Raw genomic sequence first — 10,942 nt, 5'->3', positions numbered from 1 at the left:
CCAACCCAAAGGCCCGGTCAGACATATGCAAATACAGGGGAGTGGCCATCACCTGCAGAGGCTGACATCTTTGTAATTGGTTGACGTTGTGTCTCCGCCCCCCCTGAGTTGAACTTGACGCAAAGAAAAGATGCAAATTCGTGGCAGCTCCAAATAATTTGCGCATGTGTGTTGTTTTTAGCATGTTAGCTTGAAGGTAGCAAGAATGCAAAGCCTCAAATTAAAACAGAGAAATTGCTACTTTAAGTTAGTAGGTTACAAGCGTGTACAGTATTGATCACTGCAGCACAATTCTGATTGGTCAAACTGGCAGTGTTGCAGGTAACCTGGTGTTACAACACTCCCCGGTCTCCCCTACTTATCAACTATGTACCAGCTCTCCTGTTACCTTTCCTTTTTACGTTTAGAATCAATTTTGAAGTCCCATCCAGTGTTTTTCTCTTCAGTAAGCCATTCGTCACAGTACTGTAACACCGTGACATCATCCACACACACACACTCCTTCAGTGTGTGACAGTGTGTGTGTGAGCTCAGTGTTTGGTAGAGGCGGGTCAAGGACGGTCCAGATTAAACAGCTATCGTTCACTGTGTGGGAACCACTGTAATCCTGAGCACAGACACCGACTGATTCAGAATAGACCCGTGTTGTCTGTCAGCGTGACAGGATGAAAGGATCTATTGATCTCTCCTCCGCTGATCTGATCCTCGCACTGTGGAGCAAATGTTGACGTCTGATCGCAGTGTGTCTTTGTGCTGTACATGACAACAAAGCAGCTCACAGGCCTGACAGATGATGATGGTCGGCTGGTCTTTTGCAGTAAATTGAGTTAGTATTATCACACTGGACGAGGATACATGAGCTTAAGGGCATCAGTGCAGGTAATCTGACTGAGAAGAAGCTGGATATATATGCCTGTGTGTGTGTGTGTGTGTGTGTGTGTGTGTGTGTGTGTGTGTGTGTGTGTGTGTGTGTGTGTGTGTGTGTGTGTGTGTGTGGCCTGTCGACTGTCACGGCCTTCCTGATTAGAGGGCTGATCAGGTCATCTGTCACTGGGTCACTGAACAAACGCTGCAAGGTTTTGCAGACACCGCGTCCTGTTTACTGTTCCTCTCTGCGAGGAAATCCTCTCATGATAATTCACTGATACACAATTAGACGATTAGACACTTAGCTGTCACTGTGTGCTGCTCAGCGTCTGACTGAACGCTCTCTGCTCTCAGTTTATGTTTGTGGTTTGTGCCTTGGTGAAAGTTGAGACTATGCGTCCTGCACTATTTCCTGCTCTGGTTAAAGGGGCACTTCACCGATTTTACACATGAAGTTAAGTGATGGCTAGTGCCGCTCAACCTGTGAAGAAAAGTTGTGTAATATCTTGTTTGGCTCTGGGAGGCATTGTAACAGGCACAGGGCATTAAACAAAATTATATTGTTGGTTGCATTATGGGAAATGTAGGATCCAGTGTTGACCCAACAGTTCTCACTCCAGGTCTTCAAATACAGACGCTTGTTACCCGTCTGTATGAGACGCACAAGAGTTTCAAGTAACTTCAGTGTAAACCAGGGCTACACAATTAATCGAAATGTTTTTGAAATCGCGACTCAGTGTAAAATTCAAACCACAGAAGCTGCAATTTTTTAATAAAGGAAAAATGTGCAACAAAGCAGCATTATAATGAAGTGCTGCAGAGATGCCCTGGCCCACAAATCTTAGTAGTATAGTATAGTAGTATAGTTGTATATATTTTTTTAATAATATGACGTTTGTTCACTTCTGTTACCATGTCACAGTGTAAACCTATTCACATCAGATGACGCAGTACGAAGTAGAGCTGCAACTATTAAGTGAATAATCGATTAGTAAATGATTATTAAATTAATTGCCAACTATTTTTATAATTATGAGTCATTTTTTTTATAAGAAATGTCCAAATTCTCTGATTTCTCAAATATGAATACTTTACTCTTCCTATGACAGTAAACTAAACTTTTGACATAGAAAGACATTTAGAGGACGCCACCTTAGGCTTTGAAAAACTGATCAACATTTCTGACATTTTATTGACCAAACCACTAATTGATTATTAATCGATTAATTTTTTTTTTACCCTCGTGAGTCCCCAAGCTTTATGGGAGTGCTGTATTAAATCACTGGAGTTTCCCTTTAATAACTGGTTGACATGTTAAGTACAGATTTTTTGCACATGTCGATCTGGACTTGATCATGACAGGAAACGCCTCTCTCTAAATGGACAGTCACGTCACTTTTCCATCCAGCAGCATTTCCCTGCACTCAACCCCCAAATGGACATTATGTCACGTTCCTGACGTGGGGAATTGATCAGTGCGGTCACTGTCTGTATGAGCAACACCACAGTTTGTAGCCTGGTGGTGTGATGTTGTAGTAAACATGGCGGTGAAACATGTTAGAATAAGAACTTCTCCATTTACAAACACAGCGCATCGGTGTTTCTATTGTCCGACCAGGTGCGTCCACTCTGTCGAAGGTGAACTCTGACCTGCAAGTCCACCAGAGCTGTCTGGAGATTGCACTGAAAAAAGAATCGTATGCTTGATTTGTCCGTCATGGACTGAAGTGTAATGCAATGTATAGAGACGATTTGGAAATGTAATTTTCAATTGAGAGTCTTTCTGCAAGACTCTCAATAGTGAGCTTTGGATTATACGTTAATAGAAATACTACCAAAATATTAGTTTCTCTCTCTTGTAGTCCCAGCTGATGTTTTAGGTGTTTTTTGAAAGTATTTTTTGCAATATTTTATTTATTTCATCTGCAGTCAGAAATATAGAGAATAGAGAATACTCCAGGCAGTAGCCTGTTTATTTACAAGACATAATGAGCAGCCTTTGTTGCTCAGAGACATCACCCAGAGTGGACTTCATTGGTTAGAACATAGATCATTGTGGAGGAGGGGAGAGAAGTGTCTTGTTTGTCTTCATTGTGTCCCTCTGCAGTACATACCGAGCTAATACTGTTAAATACAGAGAAAACAAACAAATTCCAACTGTGTTTGTCATGATGCTCTGCTGTCTTTTTTTTGTATGAATGTCTGTGCTGCTGAAGTTTGTTCCTGCAGCCTTTCAAACAAAGTTAACGTGCTCTGGTTTATGGATTTGCCAGATTCACATCTGCAGGTCAACAAGAAATCACATCTGTTCATGTGGCCGTTGTTAAGTGTCGCAAACGTGATAATTTTCAATATCAATTAATCTGTCAATCATTTTCTTAACTAAACAATTAGTTGTTTGGAATCAAATGTCTTGTTTAGTCCCAAACCAAAAGATATTCAGTTTATTGTCATAGAGGAGTAAAGAAACCCTGAAATATTCACATTTGAGAAGCTGAAATTGGAGAATGTGCATATTTTTTCTCAAAAAATGACACAATATGATGAACTGATTATAGGAATAGTTCATGACTCATTTAATATTTGACAGCTAATCGATTAATGAACTAATTGTTGCAGCTCTGATCCACAGTTGGATCAACAAGATGCATTATTTGTGTGTTGACGCTCTGTTAAAGCTTCAGTTTCAGGTTACTGGGTCGTCGTCATTCAGTTAAACCCTTTGAATCAACCACTCGTGTCCCTCCTGTTGCTTCAACACACAGAATAGGTGTGTGTGTATGTGTGCGCGCACATGTGTGTGTTCGCAAGTAGAGTTGAAGACGGCTGTTTAGTTTTTATCGGCCCATAAACCTCAGCTGGGACCTGAGATGGAGAGAAAGAAGAAGAGATCTGAGCTTGTTGGAGGAGTGTGTTCACTCACACACACACGCGCACACACACACACACACACACATACACACCACCCAGTGCGGCGGGCTCAGGGCAGCGGTATGATTACAGGCCTATTTACATTACAACATAGAGCGAGAGAGAAAAAGGGGGTGAGAGATTTGCAAAGAGAGAGGAAAAGAGAGAGAGAAGATGGTTTCCAGATGTGAGGAGGAATTCAGAGAGCGACTCCCCTCCTCCTCCTCCTCCTCCTCCTCCTCCTCTGTTCAGAGAGATGTGGATCAGCATGCGCATGTTGTAATGGAGAGAATAGGAGACAGAGAGAAACCACAAGCAAAGGAGAGGGGGAAGGCGTTGCTCTGCAGGGGTGAGAGAGAGCAGCTCCAGCCAGCCGAGGGAAAAGAAGTGATGGAGATGAGGAAGGGGATGGAAAGAATAGAGAAGTATGAGGAGAGGGAAGAAAAGCAGGGCCTCTCGGTCGACCACAAGTCCAGAAATCTAACGGGGGAATTCAGTCAGTGGAGACTGTTTAAGTGTCGCTAAGTAAAAACTCAACTGAAGTTAAACACTTTGCAGAACTTTTTTTTCCAAAACACCAAACTTTAAGATTTCATGCCTTTATCAGGGTCTTAACTGAGGTTGTTTCTGGTCTCTTTGTCTCATTTGTAGGTCATGGTAAGATAAACCTAAGCACTGTGTGAAAAAAAGGAGCTGTTTGTGTCAGTGAGGCCCCTGCATGGGTGCCTGAGAGCTCTGGCTAAAGATGCACAGTGTTCAGACAAAAAAAAAGTAGAACCTTCAGAAGGCCTGGGTGATAAAACAATACAGTTATCTATCAATGATAGACACATCATCAGTAGCAATAAGACAGTCGTTCAATAAAATGTTTGATAGTTTCACTTGAATGCAGTAAATGCAAACTGCCATGAAAGCACCCTGTCAGATCCCTCGATAATGGAGTTTACTACGAGTGGCACGCAACACGCCCTGGCTCTTAAGTAGCCTTCATACTCCTATGTCCTATGAGTGACACGCGAGCAGGGTCATTACCATGCGAAGTAAGATACGGTGTGGAGTTACACGTAAGATAACAATGTGCAGAATGAGTCCAACTATCAAAGGTGGAGGGGATTGTTCATTTTGAGGGAGCTTGGAGTAGAACTGCTGCTCCTTAGCTTAGGTGGAGGAGCTGAAAAGCATTTCCAGAGAGGAAAATGTCATGCTCAGCCTGTCATCACTGGACCTGAGCCATTTCTACGTCCTGTCACCTATGAAACTGTGTCTCCCTATAAATGCAGCTGATTAGTTTGTCAATCAATGTCAACATTAATGCCAATTAAACATTTGGTCTCCCCTCCTCACGTGCTACTGTGGCTGATTTTACTTTGTTGCGTTGTTTTTCCTTTTTCCAGTTCTGATAATAGCCTGCCAGAATTTAATGTACTTGGTCCAAAAGTCTGCACCATCCAAAACAAATGTTTCCACACCAGAAACATACTGAATCATGGTTCAGTTTGATCTGAAGCGAGGCCACCTCTTTCAGTCAGACCAAGGGATCAAAGGCTCAGGGAAGTTTCACGCCTGAAATTTTGGTTTGGTTCAAACAAACCCTTAAGATAGTCAAGACCCGTTGCTTTCACACCCACCCCTTTTGGTCTGGATGACTAATTTGCCATGAATTCTGGGTAAATTAAGACTTTTTCAAAGTGAAAAACATGTCTGACAGCGCAGCCACATCACCCCACTCAGCTCTGTTCACTCCAGAAGAAAGTGTTTCCCTTCTGGAAGAATTTAAGACTCCCAAGGACATTTCACTGTGAAAATTCATCAACGAGGATAGTATTACAAAAAACTTCCATTAGCATAAAATTTCAATTTGGTACAGACACGTAGCAGAGCTGAAATGCTGTGGGTTCTTAATGCGACAGGGTTCAGTACTTCTGCTAACTCATCAGTCAGGCTCAGGATAGTTTCCTCGGTTAAATGAAAACCACTGATGAGGTCCTCACTGCTGGATATTTCCAAAAGGTTTCTGTGCTCTCTACAAACTCTTTTCCTTCTCATTATTCACTCCACAAACCACAAATTATGAGCTATGTTTCCCTCCTTTTTTGCCTTTGCTAGTCTGCAGGTGTCACTCATTGTTGACAGAGTTCAGAGGGACAGGGTGGCAAACTTTTTAGGATTAAAAAAAAGAAAAAAGTTAGTTGTGTTTTTTTTTTTTACCGTCTGGGAAAAGAATTGACTCACATTTAGGATATAAAATTTCAGATTATTATTTAAAGATAGACATAACAAGGCTATAACTTGACAGTGAATATAGAAAATGACACGAGTGATGAGAAGAAGAGTGTGGGTAAGTGAGAAGAGGTGAGACTGTCCAAGAGAAAAGAGAGCAAGAAGTGAACCTGGTGCTGCAAAAAAAGAGTATTGAAAGCTACTCCTAACAATCACATAAAGAAAGTGGATTAATCAAGCATTCATTTGCATTTTTCTTTTGCCAGTTTACTCAAAATTCAGTTAAAATTTGCAATGCATTGACATGGAAACATGGTTACTGACTTGATAAGTTCATCTGCAAAGTTAATAGTCAGAAAAGCAGAAGTTACACCTTTCATTTGTCTCATTAGTACAATAACTTTCATGACCTCATGTAATTCGCTGCATGGCTCCACCAGGCATCAGCCAGAGCAGAGTTACATGACTAATTATTACTGTATATTAAATGAGAGACACCCTCCATCACCCCACTAGCAAAATAACAAAATATGTTTGCGGGGGAAAAATGTGGTAGAACGTATTGGAGAAGAGTTGTGTTGCATTATTTTAGTGGACTTGTACTGGAATTTTCATTTGTCTGCACCGTACTATTTGTGTGTCCTTAAAGTTTAAAACTGCAGAAATAAATCTACGTCACACAGATGAGGCAGATGATAATGATCACTGACAGGACGTGCATCCAGTTTGTCTTCCAGTTGGTGTCACTCTCTCTTTCTCTCTCCGGTTCTCAGTGGCTCAGACTCAGCGCTGCTTCAGGAAATACCAACATCATTTTTTATTTTTTTTTCTTCCAAGGGAAACTGACCGACATTCCTCTTGGCTCTATAAACAGAAACCAGTTTGATTGATACATGCATATACACACACTCATCCACATTTACACATATAGTTAAGAATTGCTTCATGCTCTTGGCTCCATTTTTTGTCAACATCAAGAAATTCACACACACACACACACACACACACACACACAGACATTGGATAGCCGTGTTTTGAAAAAGTCCTCCTGTTGATTTCTGGGAGGTGAAACGAGTGAGGAACCAGGTGTTTCATATACTGAAATGGAGGTCATAAATCTCCCTCCACAGAGGTGTATTTAGATTCCTTTGCAAAAGACCTGCAGCCGAGTTCATTTTCCAACTTAAAAAGCAAAACGACATGCCTGGATTGGATGTCCTGTGACTGACGCCAGCGGGTCAAATGACTACATGTTGTGTGAAAGGGGTGAAAGAAGTGAAAGGGGTCAGTCGTGGCGAGAAGCCTATAGATTATTACCCGACTCTGCAGTTCCTCCCAGTTTTTTTTTTTTAAGCACCTTTCAGCTCATTGTTTTGGTTTGTTTTTTGTTTAATAATTTGTGGAGTTGTGTATTTACATTATCCCAAATGTTTATTCAAGGTAATGGGGCGTTTGACACTCACCGCTAGTTCCAGAAAAACAGAAGATATATCAGAAACTTACATGATCATGTTGTTTAACAAAGAAGAAAACAACTTCTATGATCCCAGGCAACTTCAGCTGTTTTAAGACTGAAATCAGCTGATCAAATGAGTTGAGCCTGGTGTGTCGACTTGATTCACACTTATTCAATATACCTGTGTGCGTAATTTCAGTGTTCAGGGAATCTTTAGTATTTGTCTGTTTGGACGGTAAAAATTGTGGCAAAATATGTTTTTGTTTTATTCATTTATGTATAATGTGATAATGGGACAATGATTGAGTTGATTGATCAGTAGTGTCATACAGTCTTGCCTTTACATGCAGATCCTGATACTCATGCTGTAATTTTGAAGACATCACAGATTCCAGTATGAGAGATTTCCTGGAGTCATAGTAAAACTCATTATTACAGTAAAACTACTCCACTTCCAGGAATGCTTCACCGTTAACATCCGTCTGTGCTGTATTGCTCAATCAAACCTGTGTGTCAGTTCCTTCTCCGGTGTCTGCAGCCGAATGCAAACTTAACCTGTCTAATTGGTTTGACCCAGTTTTATATGAGAGGAAACAGACTGGATGTGGTTTACATTTCTTTGATTTCGAAACTTTTTTGTTTTCCAAATATTTTCGTGTTCTCATCATAAGTTCCACTCTCAGCTCTATTATGTCAGGCTGTTTTAAAAATCAATACGCAGAACAGTCCTCTGCTGCTGGATCAAGAAACAAAACTGCAAGAAATAAAACTTTTTTTTCCCTCTAAAATGGAAAAAAGAGATCATGTACTCTGTGTAGATTTATGTGAGCGATTTATTCAATTTCCTGAGTGTCTGACATCCCCGCTGCAGCGAGGATGAGAGATTCAGGATGGGAAATCCCAGGATCCCGGTTCCTGGAATTAGTCTCAAGCAAAGCCGAGGCAACACCGAAAGTATTGGTGGAAAGAGCCCTGATTAACACGTCCATTAAAATGGTGGAAATCCTCTGTCAACACTACTTCACCCTGAGAGGGTCCCTCCTGATGGTTTCTTGGCAGTGCCGTAGACGCTTCTATAGTGAGCAACGTGTGTGTGTGTGTGTGTGTGTGTGTGTCTGCGTGTGTGTGTGTGTGTGCGTGTGTGTAAAGGAATTTCTCAATCCCAGCATGCCAAAACTGATCTTAGCGACTGTGTGTTTGTGTATTATGTTGTTGAAATGGAGCTGCTGTGCTCTGGAACTGATAGAGAATGACTCTTGTCTTTGTTTACACTGATACACACTCTCTCTCTCTCTCTCTCACACACACACACACGCTCCAGTGACTTGGACAGCTTAGATAAATTTCAACATGTCTGAAGTTTTTTAAAAAAATGTTTCACACAGACTACTCTCAGTCTGGGCATGTTGGGATTGAGAAATTCATTCCACTATCACCACTCGTCCATGTGAATGGCCTGATGATTCATGTTATTTGGCCAATTTTCATGCGGGTGTCTCAACACTAAGACGATACTTGTGTAATTGTGTAATAGGATCCAGTTCAGAGCTGCTATTGGGTGACAAAGCATTTTCTTGGAGTTTAAACTTTCACTTGAAATCTCACTAATCTTTGGACTATTGGAATATTTAAAGATGCCCCCTGTCATGGATGATAAGTTACATTCTTAACTGTAAAGATTGTACAGTGATCATTTAAGCCAACGTGGCCGGTTCGCTAAAATTGACTCCTTGTCTTGATTGTGTGTGTGTCATGAGAGGATCGAGCAGCAGGGAATCTCAGATCAACCCTTATGTCACCTCGTGGCTGCACACACACATAAGCGCTCGGAGCTGTAGTGGCTGCAGATAAGCTCCCTACTTACAGTGATTAGCTGCGACAGGCGGTTGCGCGACCGCAAGGCTCCCTGCTGCGACAGATACAACGATTAACACGAGGATCTGTGTTGTGCACAGGGACATGCAGGAGTTTTTGGGGAATTTAATTAACTCAAACAAGCTGCACTTTTTTATATCTTAAAACAGGGCTGGATGATATGGGTTAGAAATTATATCTCAATATTATAGGACTATGTCATGGTATACAATATATATATCTCAATATAGACATTTTCTCTAAAATAACACCGTAAATTCTCAAATAGCGCAAACATGTGATGTCTGGTTCTTCTGCTGTAGATTAAAATACCCAACAGCTGGGCTTGGAGATATGGACAGAATCAAATATCACATATATTCAGAGTGAATACCTTGATATTTCAGCATTATTGTCATGATGACAACTGGCACTTGTACAACATCTGTTCAGAAAATTATGCCACTTTGCTCTAATGCAGCTCTAAAAATCAGGAAAAGACAATACTTGTACCATATCACGATATAACCAATAGATATCCAAAATGTAAGACAATATGTAGTTTCATATGAGAATATCAATATAATATTGATATATTACGCAGCTCCAGTATGGTATCAAGACATTATATTATCACGATATTTAATATATTGTTACATCCCTTGCAACAGTATTGTAGGCATGATTATTGGTGAGATTACTGATAAATAATCATCAGTAATATGGATATAATGACTAAGGGGGTAAAGAAAAATAATAGAACAGTCTGGTAAGTTTAGAAACTTACATTACTTTACTGTAATGCAGCCTTTAAAACCAGGAAAAGACAAGACTTCATAACGATATCTGAAATTCAGCTCTGTGTTAATATACAGTAAGGCGTGGTGAAATCTGATAGAAACTTTTGATATACACTCTTTCCACTTGTTTTCAACGTCCATATTTGCTGATGGCGGTGATGCACAACGTACAAACTTTGCATTTTAAAGTCAAACTACGACCTCCATCACGGAGGTCCTGTCAAAAGCTGTCAACCGAGCAAATCGATGCTGTCATCACTAAGTGCTGTATATTGATGAATTCTCAGAATGCTAATCCATTAAATAAAAGTAGGACACCACAGTGTACCAGAGTGGTCTGTACTTAATGGAGACGTAGTATTTACTGGATATTAAATCCAATATGTCCCTGGCACAATCTAAGTTGGTTTTGTGATCTTTTATGACCATAACTTTGCTTAAATTGTCAGAAACAGTTGTGTCAACATGTTCTCAATGTTCATCAATATACAGCACTTAAAGCTACAGTCGGTAATGTCTATAAAAATAACTTTTTTCATATTTGCTGAAACACTCATTGCATCATAACAGATAATATGTGAAAAAAAATATAGTGACAGTTTCAGCAAATATGACAGAGAGTGATTTTTATAGAAGTTAAGAACTGTAGCTTTAGTGTTGCTCAGCTGACTACCTGCAACACATGTGCAACTAAATCCTCGACTACACAAATTCTGGGTCTTACTTCAGAGGTCAGTGGATTTATCACAGTTATTTTCATTGAAAACAGCTGCCTGCTTCAGCTGGAAACAACGCTGATGAAAGCAGTGAGAGTGAGTCAAAAAGTAATGTTAGA

This window comes from Lutjanus erythropterus, chromosome 5 (genome assembly GCF_056507025.1).
Source record: "Lutjanus erythropterus isolate fLutEry1 chromosome 5, fLutEry1.hap2, whole genome shotgun sequence".
NCBI classification, from domain to species: Eukaryota; Metazoa; Chordata; class Actinopteri; order Lutjaniformes; family Lutjanidae; genus Lutjanus; species Lutjanus erythropterus.
This window is presented reverse-complemented; position numbering follows the sequence as displayed.